Source organism: Gopherus evgoodei, chromosome 23, assembly GCF_007399415.2.
Source record: "Gopherus evgoodei ecotype Sinaloan lineage chromosome 23, rGopEvg1_v1.p, whole genome shotgun sequence".
Taxonomy (NCBI): Eukaryota; Metazoa; Chordata; order Testudines; family Testudinidae; genus Gopherus; species Gopherus evgoodei.
Window position 1 is genome coordinate 10588035 of NC_044344.1, and position 24470 is coordinate 10612504.

Sequence of the window (24470 nt, forward strand, 5' to 3'; positions counted from 1 at the left end):
CCCTGGTCTATGTTCAGGGTTGGAAGGGACCTCAGGAGACCATCTAGTCCAACTCCTTGCTCAAAGCACGACCAACACCAACTAAATCAACTTGCACTGCTCCCATTACTCTTTTAATCCAGCAGCTTCCAATACAGGTGGGGCATTACACAGGCTGCTCTATCTACCTGTCTTAGTAAGGAGGTACTGATTTCATTGGAAGTTAGTCATCCTACAGACATTTGAGGATCTGAGCCCCAGGAGCTTTGGAAAACCCCAGCTGGTGTTTATTTGCATCTGTAGCTGCCTACGCCTTGGTACATCTGACCCAAAGACCTTTAGACTAGGTAATGAAAAGCACAGAAACAAGAACACTGGAGACAAAGCCTCCCTCCAACAATCCCTGACGGCAGCAAGAATAATGGCCACGCTAACGTTAGGATTCTTTTGCAGGCTTCGCTGAGACATCTCATTCCCTTCCCGAGATAGAGTGTAATGTCCTTTTTAAAGAAGCACCCGAATAGCCAGAGAACAATCCAGATATCACTGAAGCATCCCGAATGGGCCCTTTTAGAAAAGTAGACAAGGATTTATAATCGCCGAGTGCTTGTTGCAGCAAGCAAGGAACCGCATGGCACTATAATCATGAGATTTACAGCATAGAAGTTGGGTATTGTATAGATTTTTATGGCTGGAACTCCATCAAGACAATGCAGGCGCCTGAAGGTTAAGTCTCTAGTTTTCTGAATAAAAATGACAATATGGGGTTTTTGTTTAAAATAAAAGATTCCTCCATCTTCTGCGGATATGCAGATAGATCTTGGAACAGATTTGTAGGGGAGGATGCAGAATTGAGAGCACCAAAGCTAATGAGGCATACTGAATTCCAAGGATGGGAATGTTCCACTACTTATAAAAAAAAATCTTTCTCACCTTTGCCCCCCTCTCTCAGTATAAGGCAAGTTCATTAAAGTACTTTGTGTAAAGGTGGATAATATGGGAATTGATGCTACTCTGTCTACTGTCTATCCAGGTTCCGACACGGGTGCCCTTTGCTATGAGATCCGAGTGCCCCCCGCCCCATGGACTGCTACCCTCACAGCAAATCCACACACACCTGCAGACGTTGCAACTTGGAGTTGAATCATGATGGGGATGGAAGTTGGGAATGTAAGATCCAAGAGCACTGGCTCACTGTGTGGGTTGGTTGGGCACCTCCCCTAACTTAACGGTGGGAAACCTAAACTCTTTGTAATATCCAACAGCTAGAGGACAGGTTTGATTCCATCCAGCAGAGGGCAGTGACATACACATGTGCACATGAACATACTACACTAGCCGGTATAGTACACGCTGTTCAGCAATATGTTATGATAGGAATCACTGGATGTCACCGGAACACAAAGTGTCAGTGGCCTCTAGCATAGTCCTGCCGCACTGGTGCGAGGAGTGCCTTGCACAGGCAAAGTTGTCACCCTGGTTTCAGACCAGGGCAGGTTTGCCTGGTGCAAGCCCTTTTCTCATGCCCATGCAGTGTTTGTACACCAGTGTGATCCTCAGCTGGAAAAAGCTGGGATGATGCGTCTGGAGTTTAGCTCTATTGGAGTGACGACAGCTTATCCCTGCTGAGGGTCTGCCCGCTTTGGTTTGTCGGGGTGCACCATTGGGACAAAGGCCCCAGTGCAGCTGATTACAAGTTTTCCAACTTTTGAAATTTCTATGAAATGGTTTTTGCCCAAAACTTTTTTGAATGCTTCTCTGAGCAATGTACTTCACTTGCTGTGATGTATTGACAACTGAGACCTACCACTTTAATTTTTCTGGGACTTTTCCTGGTCCTGCTTGCAGGCTAGGGGGCTACTGAGCGAAGCATGTGATCTGGGCCAAGGAGCAGTTAATCTGTACACAACCAGTTGAGAGAGAGAAAGTGTGTGTGTGTGTGTGTGTGTGTGTGTGTGTGTGTGAGAGAGAGAGAGAGAGAGAGAGAGAGAGAGAGGTGGGGGAGGGGAAATTGTGCCTCTCTATTTTTAAGGAGCAGCCTGCTTTGTCTCTCTCTGTGGTTTGGGGTACTTGTGTGTTAGGATTCTGAATTCTAAGAAATAAAGTAATGTTATGTTGCTGCCTTCCAGCAAGAGTATTTTATGTCTTTTATCTAATTTATCAGTGTTTATGCTGTGAAACATAACAGTTACAGGGCTGGCTGCATCTCTGTCATGCCTTTGAGCACCTCCTTTCCTGGGCCTCGTGCCTCTACCTCTTCTGGGATGGAATTCTGTAATTCTCTCACTCTGAGACTGGGCCTTCCCCTTCAGCACCCTTTATATCCACCGTGCTTGCCCAGTGGGTCTGACTGAAGGGAAGAATTACTTGTGTCCAAAGTCAGGAGTCTGTAGCTAGTGGTATGCCATGATCTGACAGCCTTCTGAAACCACAGTATTTATTTTGGCAATAGGAATAAAGCAATAGAGAAAGAGGATTTTAAAAGAATAAAGTCTATCTGCATGTTTCCTTGTGGAGATCTAGGCAGGCCTAACTTCATCAGACACCCCTAGAGAAGTCCAGGGCTGCAGTCAGGTTTCACTGAAAGACTGCGTCTCTTCTGCGAGTTCTTCTGTTCGCCTGTGTTTGCAAGCTTTTTCCTGTCCTGGTGAAAACAACTTTTGTAGGTTACACAGGAACATACATGGAAGGGACCTCCAGGGTCCTCAAGTACAGTCCCCTGCTATAGCAGGCAGCCCAGCCAATTAATCCTGCTCATAAATTTATCAAGCTCCATCTTAAAATTAGTCAGGTTGTTTGCCCCCACTGCTCCTATTGGTGAGCTGTTGTGGAACCTCCTCCTCTGGTGGTTGGAACCACCCTTCTCTGACGATCGATACCATTCTCCTTCGAAGCCTAAATTTCTTCATCACCAGTTTATCCCCATGTGGGCTTCTGCCTACACTGTCCTTTATCTTAAAAATGTGCCCACGATGTCCTTGAAGTTGGTAGGAGACAGAGGCAAAGTCATCAAAGTGACCAGTTCTGGCATTAACAACAGAGAGTCCATTGGCACCTTAAAGACTAAGAGATTTATTTGGGCATCACATTTCATGTGTAAAAAAATCCACTTCTTCAGATGCATCGTAGGTTTTTTACCCACGAAAGCATATGCCCAAATAAATCTGTTAGTCTTTAAGGTGCCGCCAGACTCCTTGTTGTTTTTGTGGATACAGACTAACACGGCAAACCCTGATACTTGACACCAGTTGTAGCATTGTCCCTTAACCACTCTTGAGTGTTTGCTGAGCGGTGGCTGTCTCGAGCCATTCTTTTCCTTCAGGTCTGTTTTTCCAGACAAACTCCTGGTGGGGTAAACCAATATGGCCATACAAAATACATCCCAGTAGCCAGAGCAACAGACACTATTCATAAGTCATCGCTCCAAATTCCTCACGCTGTGTTCGCTGCTTTACCAGCTAATAAAGTAGCTGAATTTTCAATGGCTTTTTTCCCCTGCATCTGCAGCCTCACCTCAGTCTCGAAAAAACTCTTATTTTGCAAACCAAATGACTACACTGATCAACAGGAGTGTGTGCGACAACACAATAGGTTTGCGGGATTCCATTAAAAAATAGACTGTGTTCAGTCAGAATGGCTGCAAATTTCTGCTAAACAGCAATTCCCTCTGGTGGCTTAATGCTGGGGCTTTTGCTGTAAGATGAATAGTATGACATTTTGAATTGCCTACTTAAGAAGGGGGAATCTTTCTGACTATAAATAATGTTTTGCCTTAATTTTCATTTTGAGGAAGAGCACAAATAACGTATATGAGGGAAATCTATAGCTGGCAAAGCTGCCAGATATTTCAGGCCACTAAATTAACTTCATGCATGGCTAAATGTTGTAGCTGTCCACCCAAAGGAATAAGAATATTTCCTAGTGCTCATTAGCATAGCAGAGATAAGTCGCTACTGTGTGAAAAGAGTAGATGTCTAATTATGTGAAGATTCTTTGGTTTTGTGGCTCTAGTTTTGGGCCTGGATGGAAAATTCCTTCCAGTTCTTCGGAAAATAGAAGACAGAGGGAATCACTCACCACACGGAAAGCCAGAGATGAGCCAAACCTGGTTCTGAAAATATAGGCAGGACCGCTGGGACGTTGTGTTTGGAAGAATATCAGGAGATTGGTATTTCGCCGCGTGAGAAATGTTCATTACCAAATCACATGTACAGCTGGTAAACCAGATTCAGCTGGTAAGTCAGATTCAGTACAGGCTGAAAGCTTTTCAGAGAGACTAGGACTGATTTTTAAATATGACTGGAGCCAAAATTCAAGTGAACGCGGGGCTTTGTTTCCACCGATCGTCGGAGCTCAGCAATGGCCGAGAACCAGATTTTCCATTTTGTGGGAATTTCTGTGATTTTTCTGGGTTTTTTTTTTTCACAAACCAAAAACAAACCAATGAACCCAAGAAAGAGAAATTTCCCCTGGAACAAAATTTCAAAGAAGGAATTCATGTTGGGTTGGCCAAAATGTTAAATTTTGATAAAAATCAAACCATTTTGTTCCAGTTTTAATTAAAAATACAACTTTAAAAATGTTTTTATCTCAAAACCAAGAAGTTTCATTTCAAATTGAAAAACAGAAGCTTTTCATTCCCAAAGTGTCAAAATAGGACTTTCAACATAATCAAAATGCTCCATTGTGTTTTTTTCCCCACTAAATAAAATTGGGTGACATTTTTCAAAATATTTAGATTTCAACAAAAATTGGCATTTTTCTATCCGAAAGCTATTTTTTAAAAAATTTTAGCTGAAATTCCCCCTGGAAATAAAAAAGATCCCCATACTCCATCATTTTCCAACTGGCTCTAGAGTTGAACTGAGACACATCCACGTCAGCTGAGCTTTTCACCCAATTTTCTAACGAGCCCAGCAGAACGATCTCTAGGAACCTCCTTGGAGCAAGTCAGAAGCGAATCTTGCCCTGTTTTCCTCCCAGTTTTTGCCATATCATGCTTCACATATGGGAAACATACACTTTTGTTTCTACATTCGCTCCCTAACATAAAATAATGTTCCAATCTCCCTCCTGCTTCACTGACAGTGGTGTAGGCCACACATGCTCCAGTGCACGGGGCTGTACATTTTTGCATTTAAATATAGGAATCCTCCAATTGTTAGGAAGCACAGTGAATCTATGAAATCCTTGGTGACTCAATGCATCCCACAGCCAGAGCCTCAGCAGACCTGATGTGCTGACTCTCTGGGGATCGGATCATTTCTCTTCCCATAAGCCGAAGGACGCTGCAGTGGATCGCTGTAATAATTCATACCTCTGCCAACGTGCAGGCCAATAGCAATTACACACAGCTCTGCAGGAGAGGGAATTGCCATTCAGCGACAGAGCAGAATCTATAAGTAATTAGCAGCTGGTTTTCTATGCATTTGTCTGGAATTTATTGCAAGAGAAATTGCTGCTGCGGGCGCGTCGCTTTTAACTAGTAAATCTGGAAGTGACATCATTGCTATGATGATCAGTGCAGCTGTCATTACTTTCTCTGAAACAACACCACAATTTCTGTGAGGAGTCCTTGTCCTCCTTGGTTTTGCTGATACCGACTAACACAGCTGCCACTCTGAAACCTACCACAGATTCTATCGCTTCAGGTGCACTAATCAGTTAGACCCATTCGCTCTTGCTTCTGCTTGCCTTTCATCTTGCTATCGCTCTCTTAGGTGCTTCTCTGGGCCCCCACCCCCCGGGTGCCTCCAGGTGGCCCTGCAAGCAGCCCCTCGCCTCAGTTTCCCTCTGGGTTCCTCAAATCAACTCAATACTGCTTTCGGTGTATATGACTAGCCTTTTCCGCACAGCTAATTTATTATCAAAATTTGCTTTACCACACACCAGAATCACAGCAGCACAGTCCAAACAGTACCGGTGTCCCTATAGTCTTATACTAAGTGTGGCTCCAGCATCTCTCAGATACATCTCTCACCTGGTCTTACCTCAGTCTCACTAGCTGGCTGCTTCTCTGCTCTGTTTCCTTCTCAGGAATGGCTCGGCCCTCCATCATTACCCAGCCTTCAGCTCTCTGACTTAGAGAACCAGCAGACATCTCCCTTTCAGCTCTCTCTGCCCTGGGGACATTTGTGGGTGGTCCCCCCCCCGACCTCCTGCCAGCACCTCCCTGCTCTGGCTGTGCTGCTCCCAGCCCTGCCCTGTGCCTGAGCACCCTCCCTTTCTGCATTCTGAACTCTCATTGGTAGCTCCCCGGAGCAGTCCCACCTTCCTCGCTACACCGAACTGGGGCACTCTTGGACTTCGGGGAGAGCTGGGCCCAATTTCATGCAGGGGATGAGCTACCCTGTCACAGCACCCATTGCTCTACTATCTAAGCACCTCACCATCTGTCATCTATTTCCTCACAACACCCCTGGGAGGAAGCCAAGGGCTCTTTGTAAGAGGGGAAACTGAGGCACAAAGACATTTTCAAAAGTGCTGATGGGACTTAGGAGCCTCAGTCTCATTTTTAAAACTCAGGACCAGATTTTCAAAGGGAGTTCGGGGCCTGTATCCCAGCCTCTCCTTCCTAAATGACTTTTGAACATGAAACTGAAGTACTTGGGAAAGTTTTGCCTGATGTGGCTTCTCTGAGATCACACTCAGGAGGGCTTAAACAGGGTAGGGACTTGAAACCAGAACTGTTAGGCAAGTACCTTAACCACTAGCCTGCTGCACCAGGCTTCACCGGGGGACGAGCCTAGGGGGCACACTGTGCGTGTGTGCAAAGGGAACAAGGAGTGGGCATCAGGGCATAGTGGCAGTCCTGCACTAGCCTCCAGGATGGTTCCCTCCTAGTGCCACAAGGGGTTAAAGCCACCCAAAGAGGTGGGAAGTAACTGGAGCCGTGCCAGGCAGCTGAGCTGGTGGGGATCAGAGAGAGGCCTGCTGTCTCCTCCAAAGGGGTGTTGGGCTGACCACACTCCCCTCTGTGCCTGGATGCTTTAGGAAGGGTTGCGCCAGGATTCCCCCATGGAGGTGCAACTTCCCAGTACATCACTGTGCCTCGTACATGTCAAATGGACCAAATGCTAACCACATCCTGGCCCAGTCTGGGCACCTCTGCTCGTGGGAGTAGCTCTTATCCACACCTAGATGCAATGAAAGGACTCCCGTGGGCCAGGGCAGCACATCACACCATTGGTGTATGGCCTTTAATCCGGGCTGTTCTTAAAGGGGAAAGCAAAAAGAGCTGGTGGCAAGGTCATTCTGGAACAGTTTCCATCTCGCTCCAGGCAACTTCCCACCACCCTGACGTCTTAATTTCCTCGGGGGGAAGACTGGCATCTCTGATGTTACCATGTCAACACCCAGAAAACACCACCCATTTCAGGCATTGTCAATGCAAAGCCACCGTTACTCCAAAATGAGCCAATTTTGGCTTTGAACCTAGTCCTTTTCATCTGGGAAACTGGTCTATTTTCAGATAAGAGTGACTATTTTTGAGAAAGAATGTCACAATATATGATTTTTCCCCCCCGAGCCCATGTGAATAAAAGACAGCTTTTTGTCTTTATAAAGAAAGGGGGGGAACTGAAATTTTGCATCATTCTATTTTGATGTTGTCAAGGTTTTTTACCCACTCTGAACTTTAGGGTACAGATGTGGGGACCTGCATGGACACTTCTAAGCTTAATTGCTAGCTTGGATCTGGTAACACTGCCACCATCTAGAAGTTAGTGTCTGGAGCACTTTCTGTCCCCCAAAACTTTCCCCTCTCCAGGTTGCCTTGAGGGACTTCACCAATTCCCTGGTGAACACAGATTCAAACCCCTTGGATCTTAAAACAAGGAGAAATTAACCATCTGCCCTCCTTTCCCCCCACCAATCCCTGGTGAGTCCAGACCCAATCCCCTTGGATCTTAAAACAAGGAAAAATCAATCAGGTTCTTAAAAGAGAAAGCTTTTAATTAAAGAAAGAAAGGTAAAAATCATCTCTGTAAAATCAGGATGGAAAATACTTTACAGGGTACTCAGATTTATATAGCCCAGAGAAAACCCCTTCTAGCCTTTGGTTCAAAGTTACAGCAAGGAGAGGTAAAATCCTCCTAGCAAAAAAAAAAAGAACATTTACAAGTTGAGAAAACAAGAATAAGACTAATCCGCCTTGCCTGGCTATTACTTACAATTTTGAAACATGAAAGACTGATTCAGAAAGATTTGGAGAGCCTGGATGGACATCTGGTCCCTCTTAGTCCCAAGAGCAAACAACCCCCAAAACAAAGAGCACAAACAAAGACTTCCCTCCACCAAGATTTGAAAGTATCTTGTCCCCTTATTGGTCCTCTGGTCAGCTGTCAGCCAAGTTTACTGAGCTTCTTAACCCTTTACAGGTAAAAGAGGCATTAACCCTTAACTATCTGTTTATGACAGATGTGATTATTTCGCACACCTCTATGTAGCAACCAGAGAACATTTGCTAGAACCTTTATGGCAAGTTCTACTGTATGTTCCTTATTTAATCAAAAAATGCTTACAGAAGACGGGGTTTTGCCAGTGCAAGACTGCCAACAAGAGGAGGGGAGTCAAGTACCTAAATCCCTTTTGAAAAGACACAGGCTCCTAAAGTAATGAGGCATTGCAATGCCTAAATAGCTCAACTACAAATCTGGTCTGTAGCCTCTCTGGGCCTCAGTTCCCCATCTGTGAAATGGGGATAATGGAACTGCCCGACCTGCTGTGTGGCTAAAAACGTTAAAGATTTGACGTGGATACATTATGGTAATGGAAGGGGGGCAGGTAAGTACATTAGACAGGTAGCAAAGTGTTACCGTCCCTGGGCTATGGGAGGCATGCACTTCAGATAAAACTGAAGACCTGGGTAGCTAGGTTATTAAAGATCCCACACCGTTTTCAGCAAAAGAAGGAGTATTAGCCCCAAGACCCTGGTCTAATTCTCATTTTGAATCATTACAGTCTACCTCCCTAAAATTCTCCCTGTAGCAGGATATAATACCCTTCCTTTATTGCCTTGGACATCCGTATAGTCTCTCATTGACTTTCAGGCTTAAGCCGTTGTTAATTTAAAAAGCTCCAGCTGAAACAGCCTCCAGAGCCTTGCAGTGCAAGATAAATGGGAATCCATGTAATAGCACAAAATGGCTTTCAAGGCAATGTTTCAGCTGGTTCCTCGATTTTTCTACAGCCTGTTTAGACCTGGTTCAGATGCTGCTGTTTCAGAACCCTGGATGCCCTTCAGCTAAATGGATGGGGCTGTATGTATGTAGTCATTTAGTTTGATTTTTTTTCAGTACCTGCCAGAATCTTTTGGTGGGCAACCTAAACTTGTATTGGTTTATAAATGTCATGATATCCAGGGGCCTGCCTAATGATTTTTCAATGCTGGAGGTTGGCGATGCATCTAAATTAAAATAATGAGTCTTTAAACCAATCCTCTCGAAATGAAAAGCCAGGATACATCATAGCAAGCCCTTGGCTTGGTTGCTAGCAGCAGGGATGAACCCAAGACCTAGGGGCACACGCCCATGAATGCACATATCCACCACCCCACCCCACCCCACCCCTTTGCTGCATATGCTAACAGACCCTCCACCTTTTCTGGCAAAGGCTAGCATTAGGGTTAGGATTAGGGTTAGGTGAGGGGGACAGAGCCCCACACTAAGTGGGTGTAGGACTTCAGTGCTCTGCAGCAGTGTCTGCATGGGACGTTTGGATTTCCATTACACAAGACAGTTGCCTTTCTCAAAGATACGCTAATACTCAATCAGATGTTATGGGCTCAACGCAGAAATTACTGGGCAAGGTTCTCTGGCTGGTGATATACCAGAGGTCACACTAGGTGATCTAATAGCCCGTCCTGGTCTTATTCTCTAGGAGTCTATGAAAACACAGGCAGAATTGATGAGCCGTTGAAATACACATGGGTATTAACAGCCAGATCTCAGCAGCAGTTTTAATTGCATTATCTGCCCAAACAGGTGAGGTATTTTTGCCGCTCTAGCCAGCCTCTGAGCAGCAGGAGGTTCAGGGTGTGGGCTCTGGGTGGGAGTTGGGGTGCAGGAGGAGATGTGGGAGGCAGGCTCTGGCCGGGAGGCACTTACCTCGGGCAGCTCCTGGTCAGCAGTGCAGCAGGGCTAAGACGGGATCCCTGCCTGCCCTGGCTCCACGCTGCTCTGCTCCCCAAGGTGGGCCTGGCCAATGGGAGTTGCGGAGCCAGTGCTGGGGGCGGGGGCAGAACGCAGAGATTCCATGAACACCCCTTGGCTAGAGGCCGCTGGGGCACATTGGTGAGCCGGCAGTCACAGGGACTTGCCATGGGCCGAATGAAAAGAAGCAGCAGGCCACATTCGGCTCACAGGCCTACAGGGCACCCCTGAGTCCGAGGCCTTGGGCTGAAGCTCCTAAAACCCCCTCATTAATCCAGCCCTGCCTCCAAGGCTGAAAATGTACAAAGAGAGGATCCCCAACCTCTTTAATTGTCTTTAACCTCTTTAATTGTCTCACAAATCAAAGCTGTAGGCAATCGCTCCTGTTCAGGGGAAATTCAGATGAGATATAGGACCATCACTCTCAAGAGGGAAAAGGCAGGGCTCTCCGAAAGAGACCAATCTGCTTTTCAAGTGAGCTTGCCACCAGGAAGCGACTGGCAAGACTGGCTTGGCAATTTTACAATACTCCGGAGAGGTTTGATACGTAGGAATGGGTGGGTGCTCCAAAAACAGAGCTCGATGATGCTCCCCCTTGCTCCTGTGAGTGGGCGGGCGGCCAGTCCTCGCTAGTTGTCTCTGACAGAGCTGGCCAGATGATGGGGGAGGGAGCAGGAGGGGAATATTTTGATGAAAATGAAAAATAAAAAAAAATTGTCAACTTTTTTCAACGGAAAATTTCAAGCTGTCAACGCTTCTTCTGAAATGCCACCGTTGAGCCTTGCAGGGGGTGTAGTGCAGGAACCTCCCATTCTCCTCTATCGGCCGAGATCTCTGGTCGGTCTGCATCTTCTGTGATGCCCCTTGGCCTCCCGTCTTGCTGAAGGGAAGTGGCCCATCATGGCAATTGTGTGGCCATGGCAGGGGTGCCCCCAGAAATGTTTCCCCTGGTACACACCATCAATCCCAGTGGAGCCATCCCCACTGCAGCCACTGCTTTAAGAGCCTGTGTCTTTTCAAAAGGGATTTAGGTACTTGGCTGCCCTCCTCTCACTGGAGGTCTTCCAGTCCGGCCCACCCAAGTGCAGGGTCGCTCCCTATCCCAGCATGGCTGCTGGAAGTGGCGAAAGGCTGGGTAGACCCCTGGGGCATAGCACTGGGGCAAGAGCTGGCCCCACAGTAGCAGCAAGGAGAAGTGCTGTCTGCCCCACGGCCCACTCAGGTTTGGCCCTACTGGCCCTCCATCATGACAGCCGAGCCGCTGCCAATGGTACATGCTCTGCATTATGTGCATCCAGAGGTGGGCACCCCAGCCACAAGCATCATGGGAGATGAAGTCTGGCTGGGAAGCATAAGGCATCTGAACCTCAACTCCCACGAGGCCCTAAGCTGCATTTCAGAATCAAAGCTTGTCCCTGTCACCAACAAAAGTTGGTCCAATAAAAGATATCACCTCACACATCATGTCTCTCTGATATCCTGGGACCACAATGGCTACTGCAGCAGTGCAGAAGACTAGGCGGTTGAGTAAACAAAATTTTTCCTCAAAAATGTCTATTTCTCATGGAAATTTTTGTTTTTTTGACAAAATGCCAAAAAAAAATTTTCACGGACAAGTCCTTGTTTTCCAAATGGCTCTATTTACAGACCTTATGAGCAGAAAAAATAAATGATCCTTGCCATGCCTGTGCCTCGCAAGCAGAAACAACTGGTTTAACTTATTTCACCTGTGTGATCAACTTCCCCATGAAGGGGAAGGCTGCTTGCTAGTGAAACATTGTTATCTTCCCTGAATGGACAAGCTTTAGGGTCTGATTGTGACTCCCGCCTTCACTCTAGGGGTCACCAAAGGAAATGAATAGACAGCAGGTTTAAAACCAACAAAAGGAAGGATTTCTTCACACAAGAGACAGTCAACTTGTGGAACTCCTTGCCAGAGGATGTTGGAAAGGTCAAGACAATAACAGGGTTCAAAAAAGAACTAGATATGTTCATGGAGGATAGGTCCATCAATGGCTATTAGCCAGGGTGGACAGGGATGGTGTCCCTAGCCTCTGTTTGCCAGAAGCTGCGAATGAGCGACAGGGAATGGATCACTTGATGATTTCCTGTTCTGTTCATTCCCTATGAGGCACCTGGCACTGGCCACTGTTGGAAGAGAGGATATTGGGCTAGAGGACCTTTGCTCTGATACAGTATGGTCATTCTTATGTTCTAACGTTTGCTGAGTACCCCAGTGGGGTGGCTTTCAGACACAGGACAGATTGTCAAAGGTATTCAGGTGCCTAAAGATGCAGATAGATGGTAAGAGCCGATTTGCATCTTTAGGCACCTAAATACCTTTGTCCATTTGATCATAAATAAGTGAATGAGGGCAGATGCAGAGCTTTAATGAATTGTTGCAAGAACTGGTTATGATATTCCTTTCCAGGTAGGTAAAGGGGGAACTTGGCTCTATAAATATCACACTGAAGCAATAAAAATAATTTATAAAAACATAAATGCAGAGACGCTGGCTTCACTGATGTTTACCTGGTACTGGGATTTTTTAAGGTTTATTCTGCTTCCTGCAGAGATTCCTTCTGCACAGACCTGCTGGCTGCACCATTGCCTGTTCAGCATTGATCACAGCATGCCAGAGAGTTCAAACCTGCGCCGGCAATTGTGCACCCACAGTTGTGTATCTAACTGGGTGCTGCACAATGATTGTGCATGTGCAAATGCCACTATAAACACACTCCCATTTTTTGCCTTGCATCCATCTTCTTTTTCCAGCTGGGGTCCCTCATGCTGAAGAAAGACCGAAGCCGCAGAGAGGTTTCCAGCAGCCCTGTATGAGAGAGGGAAGCCTGGCAGAGAGGCCTGGAAAACTGGCTGCAGCCGAGCACTGAAGGGAATGGCTTCTGCTGAGTTCACTGAACCAGAACCATCTATCCTGGCTTGTAATTAAAACAGAAAACTGGCTGCAACATAAACGGAGTCCACTGCCACACAGACATTAGAGTGCAGGGCTCATATTCCTCCCTTTGATTTCCTAATTGGAGGGGCCATGCTGGGGCAGTCATGCTCTCTGCGAAGGGGTTGATTTGATGGACCGAGGAACGGTGGATGGATGCTGTGCTAAGGAACAATGCAGCAGCTGTGGAGTGGCGGGGGAACTAAAGATGTCAGGGGTACCGCACACAGTTTAATCCCATTGACCCTCTTTATTAACAGGGATTAAGTGGGATTTAATTAGTGCCTTGGTTTTGCACTGCCCTTGGCACAGGGTCGATTTCAGCCTCAGGGAGCGGCAGAGAACACCACATGTTGCTATTAAGGCCCAGCCTTTCGCCTTGTGCGTCCTCTTTAAAACAAACCAGTTAATGAACACAGCCAGGAGGCTAATTAATCAGACCAGGCAATGGTTTGGGGATATTCCCCAAAGGGAGAAATGAGCCATTTCCAATCAAACAAGGAATCCAAAAGGAATTTGATGTCCATGTGACTCTACTGCTGCATGAGATAGGATGCAAAATAGACACAAGGCAGGACAGAAACTCTCATGCTTCATGGGATCTGCCAAGACATAACTGATGGGCAAGGCAGGCTAGGAAGAAGCTTCCTCCGATCATCCCATGATGCCACATCACTCAGACAAATACTCAGACAAGCAACTTTGTGCTTCTCCCCACAATGCCCCTGTGAGCATCTGCAAGGCTATGTCAATATCGTCCTTCCTATCTCCCATTAAAACTCTCCTTTGCCAGGATGCCTGTTCACAACATGACAATGGCTAGCCGGCTGGTGACCACGGCCCGTCATGCTGAGCAGTACTACTCCTGTTTTCCTAGCTTTGGCTGGTCTCTCTCTCTCTCGGCTTATAGTCAAAGTGTAAACTCTTCGAGGCATGGACTGTTGTTTGTTCCATCTTTGTACAGTGCCTGGTGCGATGGGGTCCTGGCCTGTGAGTGGGGCTCCTAGGCACTATTGCAAATAATAAATATTGATCTGAGCTAAATACGATTCCGTAGGCTCGAGGTGAAAGAGTCCACAGCCTACAACCCGCCCCTGAGAGTTAACGGCTAGAGTCACTGAGACGTGGCCCCGGCCCCTTTTTATAAACCTTGCTGCAATTACATCATGGATGCTAGTGCTGAAATGTGTCACCCCTCTGGACAGCACTCGTCCCCGTCGTTTTACAGAGACACTCTATTGTATTATCCTCGTTGTTATTCTTTGCATTCTGAGGGGAGCGGGCAATTGTCAGTAAATGCCCCTCTGGGTTTTTTGGATTGCAGAGAAGGAAGGGCCCACAGCATGGGGCTCTCAGCAAACAGGAGGCATTTGAGAGGTTCTGCAGGAGATCCAGGAGGTCTGTGTTACAACAGGGTAAGAGCCAGGCAGTGCAATAAGTCAAATACCTGCCCTCCCCCATTAGACCAGTGGAACCAGGTACCGAATTACTGAGCACCTCCACATGCAGGCACTGCCATGGCTAGCCCCCTCATCACCTCGCTTGCGGCTCTCAGCCACAATTCAAAACCACCCTAAGAATCCCCAGCCTAAAGTCCGTAACCAGAACACAAATGTTCGTACCCGGCCCCGGTTCTGCTACCATAAGCAGAGCACCCCCTCTAGCCCAGCCTGCTGCAGCCGAAGCTGCCAGGCCCAGCTCTTTCTGCTGGAGAGTAGCCTTCTGGCTGGGGCTCCATTCTTCTCTCAGCTGCAGCTTGCAGCTTCCAAACTCTCTGGTCTCAGAGTCTTCCCTGCATGCGCCTTCTAACTTCCTGGCCTCCTGCTTCACAGCAGCCACCTGCTGCCCTTTTTAACCAGCCCCTTGATCCAACTGAGGCTTTTAGTCATCAGGGTTGGCCCTCAGGCTGGCCAACCTTGCAGAGGCAAGCCACCCTTTGCAGCTGGATTTCTAGTGTCACTACCACAGAACCTGCTCTTCTCCTTGTGTTTTCCCCACTCAGGAACTGAAGGGCCACCTTTTCCACCCCCCGACTGTCTCCCTGAGGCGTGAAAAAAGCAAGCAGAAAGCCTAAGGGCCAAGGACCAAATTCACCTCTGGGGTAATACTAGAATCCATGCACATTTCCCAGTTATTTTTCTTCCTAGCAGCCCCTTGGGGTTAGAAGTCTCCTGTATCTGTTACCACCAGTTCTGGGAATCAGTGGGTGTCCTGTTACAGTTCTGCCTTCAGCAAGATAGCTGCTGTAGGGAGACAGCTCTGTGAGCTGGAACAAAGCCAGATGAGAGGGTATATTTGGGGGGCATCTGCAAACAGAAGGTAGTATTGGCTAATTATCCTGTCTGTCTGGGTGCAGAGTGACGGAGAAATTCAATAAGACTTGAAGGAGGAAAGAGAAGCTGGTATCACCTGGGGTATCATTCTGCTCTGAAAGGCGGAAGCATGAATGGGAGTCAGTTTTATCAATTGGCCAAGGGGTCAGTTCCATTTTAAAGCCAAAATCTAACAAACTAGAGTGATAAGTGTTATGGTCAGTGTTGGGATGGAATCCAGTTCAGATAGCACCTTTTTACTAAGTCCAAGTAGGGCAAGCTTACTAAATTGAGCAGCAGAGTCTTTCCAGGTCTACTAATACTATTCATGTTTACCGTTCATATTTACCAAGGTCTCCTATTCATAATGGGGGCTGGACTAGATGACCTCCTGAGGTCCCTTCCAACCCTGATATTCTATGAATAAACAGTTTCTAATTTGAGGTGAAAGATATTTTGGACTTCTTTAGGGAATCAAGAGCTTTGACCCATATCTATACACACACACAAATGCACACACGCACATCCCTCTGTATTCTGGGTCTCAGAGCAAGCTATTTCAAGGTGTTTTAACTCCTATAGTTTCCATACACATCGTTGCTTTTTGGTTAACAAGTAGGAGACAACTGAGGACTCTGCACACGAAAAATGGCTGAATGTCTTGGCTGTCATCTGGGTAGGGGTTCTCTTTAGCTAGACAAAGAGAAATGGAAGTTTCAGCCACAAGTCAATTATGAGAGTCTCTGACATGAGGGTCTAACCATAGCTGGAAGGCTCCTTAGCAAGCACTGAAGCTTTCCTTTCACTGATGCTCCCCAGACAAGATGTCTCAGATGTTGGAATGTGCAAATTGTGTCCCACTGTCGGTAGCTCCGAGAGGAAGCTGAACTTTTGAAATACGCAGGGGGGCGATGAGTTGCAATTTTAGTTGCTATGGAGCAGAGGCTGATTAAAAGGGGCAGAGGGGGAGCTATAGTCACTTATCACCAATATATATTCAAGGCATATTTGCTGTCTACATGTCTTACAAAGGTGGCAGCAAGAAGACGGCTGTGTCGTTTTGTTACCCTGTGTGCTGTCCCTCAGAGATACCAGAGCAAATGCGCTGTGTTTGCACAGAAGAAGACGGCTGGTGAAAACTCAGCCTGGGCTTTGAGAGTCGCATGAGCTCTTTCCTCCTTGGGCACATCTTTGCCAGAGATAAGGATTCTACAACCCAATTAAAGCCCTCAGTGACATCTGTGTCACTTAGTTTCCTTTGTATGATGTCCTCAGTGACACCAGTCCTCTATCTATCTGGATACACACCGCACTATCTATCTGTCTGTCTCCATAAACATCCCCCCCAAGCTTATATGCAACTCTCATCACATAATCTCTGAGCATCTTCAGTGGATTAAAAGAATAGAACCATAGAAGATTAGGGTTGGAAGAGACCTCAGGAGGTCATCTAGTCAAACCCTCTGCTCAAAGCAGGACCAATCCCCAACTAAATCATCCCAGCCAGGGCTTTGTCCATTCATGCCTTAAAAACCTCTAAGGATGGAGATTCCACCACCTCCCTAGGGAACCCATTCCAGTGCTTCACCACCCTCCTAGTGAAATAGTGTTTCCTAATATCCAACCTAGACCTCCCCCGTTGCAACTTGAGACCATTACTCCTTGTTCTGTCATCTGCCACCACTGAGAACAACCGAGCTCCATCCTCTTTGAAACGCCCCTCAGGTAGCTGAAGGCTGCTATCAAATCCCTCCTCACTCTTCTCTTCTACAGACTAAATAATCCCAGTTCCCTCAGCCTCTCCTCGTAAGTCATGCGCCTCAGCCCCCTAATCATTTTCGTTGCCCTCCATTAGACTCTTTCCAATTTGTCCACATCCCTTCTGTAGCTGGAGGCCCCAAACTGGATGCAATACTCCAGGTGTGGCCTCACCAGTGCCGAACAGAGGGGAATAATCATGTCCCTCAATCTGCTGGCAATGCTCCCACTAATACAGCCCAATATGCTGTTGGCCTTCTTCCACTCATGTAACCAATAGAAGCTTCATCTCAATTCTGTTTCTGTTGCACAAGGAAGACTAAAGTCCAGATCCCAGGGAGGTGCAGGATCTATGGGGCTTGCAAGGGTAAACAGCAGTGAAAACTCATTTGAGTCAGTCCAGCCAGCTGCACTGATTCTGACATCCGTGGGGCGCTGAGTTGCCTAGTAAGAACAATCTTGCATAGTCACACTATGACTATGAGTGAAGAACTGCAAGTCAAAGAATCACTGCTCGTACATTGGGCTGGGTCTTCCGTTTTCCATTTATCCTGATGCTGTTTGCTGTCTGCAAGTCAAGTCACCTCTGTGCAGGTGGGCTGGAAGAGCCGACGGCACTGCATTGTTTTCAGAGAGCTTTGGCAGCCCCCAGATTCTTTGTTCCACACTGGATCAGCCAGGTGTCTGATCCCAATGTTAACAGAGCTGCGGAGGTTGAAAAGCCAAGGAGGTCCTATGCCGAGAAATTCAGCCCTTGCTATTTCAGCAAGGGAGACTACAAAGCTCTCTATAAATAGTTTCTGGTGAGCCGAGCGCTGTAATTGGTTCGAGATTTAGTGTCTGTCTGTCTGTGCACTGGCTGGCTTGTCGTCAGGGTAAAGGAGCAGAGCGGCATCATTTCCAAGCGGATAGTTATTAAAGACCTGTTTTATCTGGGGTTGTCAAGGGTAGCACAGTGAGAATGTACGATGCCCATTACCACCTGCGACCTGCTCCAAACTCAGGCAGTTGCTGCTAGCCATAAATATGCCTCAACGGGTAGGGCGTCGACTTAACAAGCACCACGAGTCCATTAGGGAAGGTAAAGGAGTGGCGACCAGCAGAGCGTGACCTCGTTTTCTCCCACTCTCAAGTGTCCAAGCAGCTTCCAGAGGCCCTAGGGACCCCAGTTTGATTCTCTGCAGAGGCAGTTTACATCTCCTGGGAAAGCAAGGGAATTGGTTTGGCCACTTTGGGCAGAACGGTGACATAGTCAGATATGCCAGCAGCCAGATGAGCATTTCAGGGATGGGAAGAAGCAAGTGGCTTTTGCCCTTCATGTTGAATGGAAAGGACCCATGCTCTGCACGTAAGACAAGTTTCCTCCCCACTGCACTGGCCTCTCCCATGTTTCCTTTCTGCCCCGTATCTAGGGCCCTTCATTTTCAGGTTTTATTTCATTTAATTTTTCCTGGGAATTTATCTGTGTTTATTACCACAATAACAAAAACTGGTGAAAATCAGTGGAAAAAAATAATTTTTCAGGGTAAATATCAGGGTTTATTTTGGAAGGGGGGGAAGTATTCAGTAGATTAATGCTTTGATGAAAGGAATTCGGTGCGGTTTGCTGCAGCACTAACACAGAACTCGAAACACAAGGCCACCTCGGAGTTTAAGAAAACAATATTTCTCTAATCTCCAAGTGAAACTTTTCATTGGAATCAACAGTTTACTGTTGTGGACTTAGCCCTATCGGCCTATAAATATTTACATTTAATAATTGGGCCACACCATTTGCAGGGCATGCACTCGACTTCATCCTTTTCTCCCTGCAGTGCCTTCTACTGGTTGTCTCAGGGAATTAGCTCTTTTCCAGCCTGGGCGCCCTCTGCAGGCCGGTGTCCCACTTGTAGCTGGCCCCATGTCCCTCCTGGACCCTGGTGCCCTTTTACCCTGGGACTGCACCCTGGCAATATGCCACCAGTCTCTATGGGTCTCCCCTCTCTGGGAAACCCCCAACCCTCTAATCCCCACTTTGCCTCAGTCTGGGCTACTGCCAGCCATCATCTAGCCTCTGCTCCCTGTGGCAGACTGCAGTGTAAAAACCATTCATCATAGGCAAGGGGGTTGAGACCTGCTGCCTTTGCCTGCCTCCTGGTACCTCTGTGGGCCTTGAACCAGGCCCTGTAGCCTCGGGAGTTGCCAGCCTGGAGCTCCCCAGCCCCTCTGGCCTTTCCCCAGCCCTGCCTTACTCTAGGTATCCTGAACTTCCCAGCAGCCAGGCCCCTCTCTCTAACAGGAGAGAGAGACTGTGTGTCTGCGCATGGCTTCCCTGGCTTTTATAGGGCCAGCTGAGGCCTGATTGGGGCATGGCCCAGCTGCAGCTGCTTCCCCAATCAGCCTGTTAGCTGCTTTTCCTTCCCTGCCACAGCCCTCTCTCCTTCAGGGCAGGAACAGGGTAACCACCCCGTTAAACTCCTCCTTTTGTTTTTTAAAAACTTTTGACTACTTCCTTGTGTTCTGAAATGTATTTGGAGACAAGTTTCAGTTTTCTTCCCATTTTAGCGTGTCCGACCTTTAAACCGTTGCCTGCTAACAGCTTGAAATGCCTACGTGGTGGGAGTGAGATTCATCAGTACGTTTGGATGCAAACTCACTTCAGAGTTTGTGTGCGCTATTTGGTTATTGTGTGTATCTTTCTAGACTGAAACAGAGCCTTACTCCAACAGGGAGCTTTGCATTGTACGCAGGGATTTTGGCAAACCAGTAAAGTGCCTGAAACCACTATTGCTTATTCCTAAAAGCAGCCAAGTCAGCAGGCCATAAAGTGGCCATTTCACAACCTCAGCTTGACCAAGGCAGGAGGGGATGGGGGTTTTGGGTGCCACAGAAAGGGCAGCTTGACCCTGCGTCCTTCCTGATAAGAATTGTGTTGAAGTTGCTGATACATGCATTTTAGAAGAGCAGGATGTGCCCCCGGAATGTTTATTGGAGTCTCAAGGCTGCAAACTCTGGGAACCACACCTGGTTAATCAATAATCAGAAGAAAACCTCTTGCATGACCACTGACACTGCTTGCTTAACAAGTTTTCTTTAAGGGACATGTCATTGTGTTACAAATGTATACATAAGGGGGGGAAATTTGAGGCAGTTGGACTCTTCAGGACTGAACTCTCTATCTGGATACATCTTGTGTTCCCCACCAGCAGACAGGCTGTGGCTGTGCCACTCGGCTTCGGTAATTATAGCAGGTTGGGGGTGTTTTACTAACCCGTTGTGGACATGTGTATATGTGCTTGAGACTAAGTAAAGTTTAGCTTTAAGTGAAAGCACTCTTGTGTTGTCCTGTCTGTGCCAGCCATCTATCGATCGGCCGGCTGTGTCTCCCCTGATTTATTTCCTGACACCACCTTGCACAGAGAAAAAGTTACCGAGAGCTTTGGGTTGAAAGAACCCCGGGTAACAGCGTATACACACAGACGAATGTGTTATCATAATACATCTATCTCAGACAATGTACTGCATTTTCCTAAAAAAACAAGTTATTTTTTATGTATTTGAATGATACAAAAGTAGCATGAAAATTGAGGGGAAAAAATCTTTTAGTAACACCAAGGATTTTTTCATTAAAATCAGTTTAAACTGAAAACAATGGGGTTTAGCTAGATCCTGTAATCCCAGCACTAGAGCCTTTCCCCCCACCCCATTGAGCCAATACATTGCTTGCCCCTATTCTCCTTGCTGCAGGACTAGGTAATTAGGTCAGTGTAAATCAGTGCAAAGGCTCCAGGTGGACAAAGGAAACCAAAAGCAAGGTCAGCGGCATGCCTGGATGTCTGGCTCGCAGTGTGGGCAGGGAGCCAGGGGGTGAGGGTGCTGGTCGAGGGGAGAGGGTCTCACACTTTTTGGCTGCCTGACCCCTGTTCACATGCATGGTTAATCATGGGCCCCCGAGCTGAGAAACTGGCTGAGGAAAGTGTGTGCGTGTCCTTCATAGAAACACGTGCTGTTAGTGATGCTTTCAGAAAAACAGTATACGAGTGATTACAGATATCAGTGAGGTGGGTCTGTAGGCTAGCCTGGTTTTGATCGGAAAGTTTGGTCAAAAAGAGGACCTGACCAGACACCCAAAGTCTAGTTACTGTGGGTGGAAGAGGGGACAAGCCGCCAGGTCATCACCCAAGCCAGCCCCTACTCAACTGGGGCTGCCTCCTACCTGTATCGAGTGGCTGCTGCTCCCAGCCACAGCTTTGCAGGCAAGTCCCTCCTGACCGGACAGAGGGGCACGGAGGGGAAAGGTCGGGTAGGGGCGGGGCCTCCAGGAAGGGATGAGGCAGAGGCTGGGCCTTGGGGTAAGAGGCGGGGTGGGGAAGGTTCTGGCACTCCTCCTGGAATGTTCCCTTTTAAAATATTACACAGATGGTGTGCCTGCTTCTTATTGCAAAGTCTATCAATCCTTGGTGTGATGCAGAGGCAGTGCGGGGCAGGGGGGCAAGTGAGGTCATCTGCCCTGCCCAGATTTCTGCCTTCCATTTGGCCCTGCTCCCTGAAATGCTGCAGGTTTAACACAAATAAAAGGAAGTATTTCTTCACACAACACACAGTCAACCTGTGGAACTCCTTGCCGGAGGATGTTGTGAAGGCCAAGACTATAACAGGGTTCAAAAAAGAACTAAATTAGTTCATGACGGATAGGTCCATCAATGGCTATTAGCCAGGATGGGCAGGGATGGTGTCCCTAGCCTCTGTTTGCCCAAAGCTGGGAAGAGGGTGACAGGGGATGGATCACTTGGTGATACCTGTTCTGTTCATTCCCTCTGAAGCACCTGGAAGTGGCACTGTCGGAAGACAGGATTCTGGGCTGGGTGGACCTTTGGTCTGACACAGTCTGGCTATTCTTATGTTTTTATGCTGCTGTAGCAGAGCAGTGACGTGTCTCCCAGGCTAGCTGCTGCCGGCTTGCAGAATCAATGGTGGTGAAGCACCCCCCTTTCGATGGCAGGGGAGAATTGCTCTTTTGCGGTGATACTGCAAGTTTTGGTTGTGGACTCCCAGCACCCCAACTCAGACAGTCTGGGCAGCCCATTGAGGTGAGTGGGGGCGGGCAGAGATGGCTCCCCCGTCAAGCTGCCTGCTGGCACTGCTTGCTCCTGCCCAGAACATTCATCTGCTCCCAAAGTTGCAGGCGGGGGGAGCGGTGACATCAGGTGGCTCAGGCCAGCTCCACATGATGACAAGACACCCAGCCAGGGGCGGCTCTAGCTTTTTTGCCGCCCCAAGCACGGCAGTCAGGCTGCCTTCGGCGGCTTGCCTGTGGGAGGTCCCTGGTCCCGCGGCTTTGAGTAGGGGAAAGATGGGGGAGAGGGGGTGGAAATTACATGCAAAGAGTTTAATCGCTGATAGTCGTTTTGCTGAGGATGCTCCCCACCATTCCCAAAGAGTGGCCATTCAGTGGCCTGTGTGAACTGGCTTAAGGATGCCAGTCCAAGTCCTTGTGGACATGTATCTACAATCTCAAAATCAGCATCGTAACTTGGCCCTTTTTACTGCCAAAGCAGCTCCATGCATCCCTTACAGGGGCAGTAGGACCCCTCACCACACACTGGAATCAGCGCAAGTGGATTCTGGTCATGTAAAAGGGCTGTTAACCTGCTGTATCCCTGAGCCAGGCCCATATGGTGAGTCCGTTACCACCAGGGGGAATAACCATTTGTTGAGACGTTGGAAAATGTTGGTTTTGCTTTTTGCCCACGGAAAATTCATTCGCATCAAGACTTTCAGTAGAAATTTCTGATTTTACATTAAAGAAAATGAAATTGTTCCTCCTAGCTAACCCCCATGAGGCAGGACAGGTTTATTATCCCTGCTTTGCAGATGAGGACCTAACACCTGGAGAAATTAAGAGACTTGACCAAGCTCACACAAGAAATTGGTGACAGAGCCAGGAATTGAACAGAAGTCTCTTAAGGGCAAGGTTAGCTTTGAACCTCTAGGCAATTCTTCCTCTCTGTTGGAGGACCCAGAATTAATTACCTAAATTAGCGATAGGCCTAGGCACTAGGGGCTGATGGCCAGGACCTCAAGTTCATGTCTATTCTCACAACAGGTGACTCTTGCAATGCAGCCCCCTCTGGCAGCATTCTGCCAGGCGGACGCAGAGAGAAGAGACCCAGCCATAGAGCTGTCACAGGCGACATGAGTTTAGTGCTTCTGAGGATGGAAGCAATGTGGCTTCCAGGCTGTTCTCTAGCAAGCCGCAGAGCAGTGAAGAGGTTAAAGAGAAGAACAAAATGGCTCTTTAAAAAGCATGAGCAGTAGCCACCAGCTGCTTCCCCTCCAGCCTGATTGATTGCTTTATTTCTCTACATCAGTGGTTTGAAATCTGCTCCTGGGAAACTCGCCCCGATGCATTTCCCACCACCTTCAGTGTCTGACATCCCAGCAACGTAGATCGCCCTTCAGTAACTTGATGCAGCCTGTTGTGGTAAAAAATATTTTATTTGCTGCCCGACAGTTCATTTTACCACTTAATATAGTTACAAATCAAGAAGATTTACAGGTGACGAGGCGGCCTTGCATGTTACATTTTAATCAAAATGTTATTTCGCTGCTGGGACGCTGTCTCTCCCTCACCACATGCCCACATGTGCCAGATGATCCATCAATGCTTGAAACATTATTCTTGGATCCCCACAAGGGGGTAGGGCATCAAAATGATCATTATCAAAATGCTGTTCAGCCAGAGGCTCGGGAAGGCTTTGATTTCAACAGAGAGTATGGTAGCCCGTTTAACAACTGTGCTCCTTGTCCAAAAGACAAAGCAATGGAAGGCGGTGAAGCATGCTTTTCCTGGGACAGGCTGTTTATGTGGCCAGTCACCTGCTAGTGGAGTGAATGGGGAGATGGAAACTCAGCGGAGGTAGGAAAGAGGAAAGGCATTGAAAGGGTTTTGTGTGTGTGTGTGTGTGTGTGTGTGTGTGTGTGTGTGTGTGTGTGTGTGCGCGCGTGGTGAGGGGACTGCCAACAAGCTGGTTGGTCAGAGTTTTCCATATTAAGCAAGAAAATCTAGGATGCCCATCACTGTCATCTGGTGTAAGCGAGCTGCACCAAGGTCCACCCGCTAAAAATCAGGCCCTAGACATCAACTAGTTGCTGATGAAAGGTAGAGGATTCACAGTGCTATTGATTTGCACGGCAAGCTTCCCTTTTCTCACTATAAACAAAGGGCCTTTAGCCCACCTGCAAAAGGGGAGACAGGACCTCTGCTCCCTCCTTCGCATGCAGTTGATCACATCGTCATTTAAGGCTTCAGTGACATTTGAACTCACAAGCCTT

The 24470-nt window shown here is 47.6% G+C and overlaps 1 protein-coding gene across 3 annotated transcripts in view; it reads left to right on the forward strand.

The window, feature by feature from the left end:
* The window catches only part of LOC115639125 (acid-sensing ion channel 2), a 1118572-nt gene that overhangs the window by 123611 nt on the left and 970491 nt on the right, over positions 1-24470 (forward strand). The window lies entirely within an intron of this gene.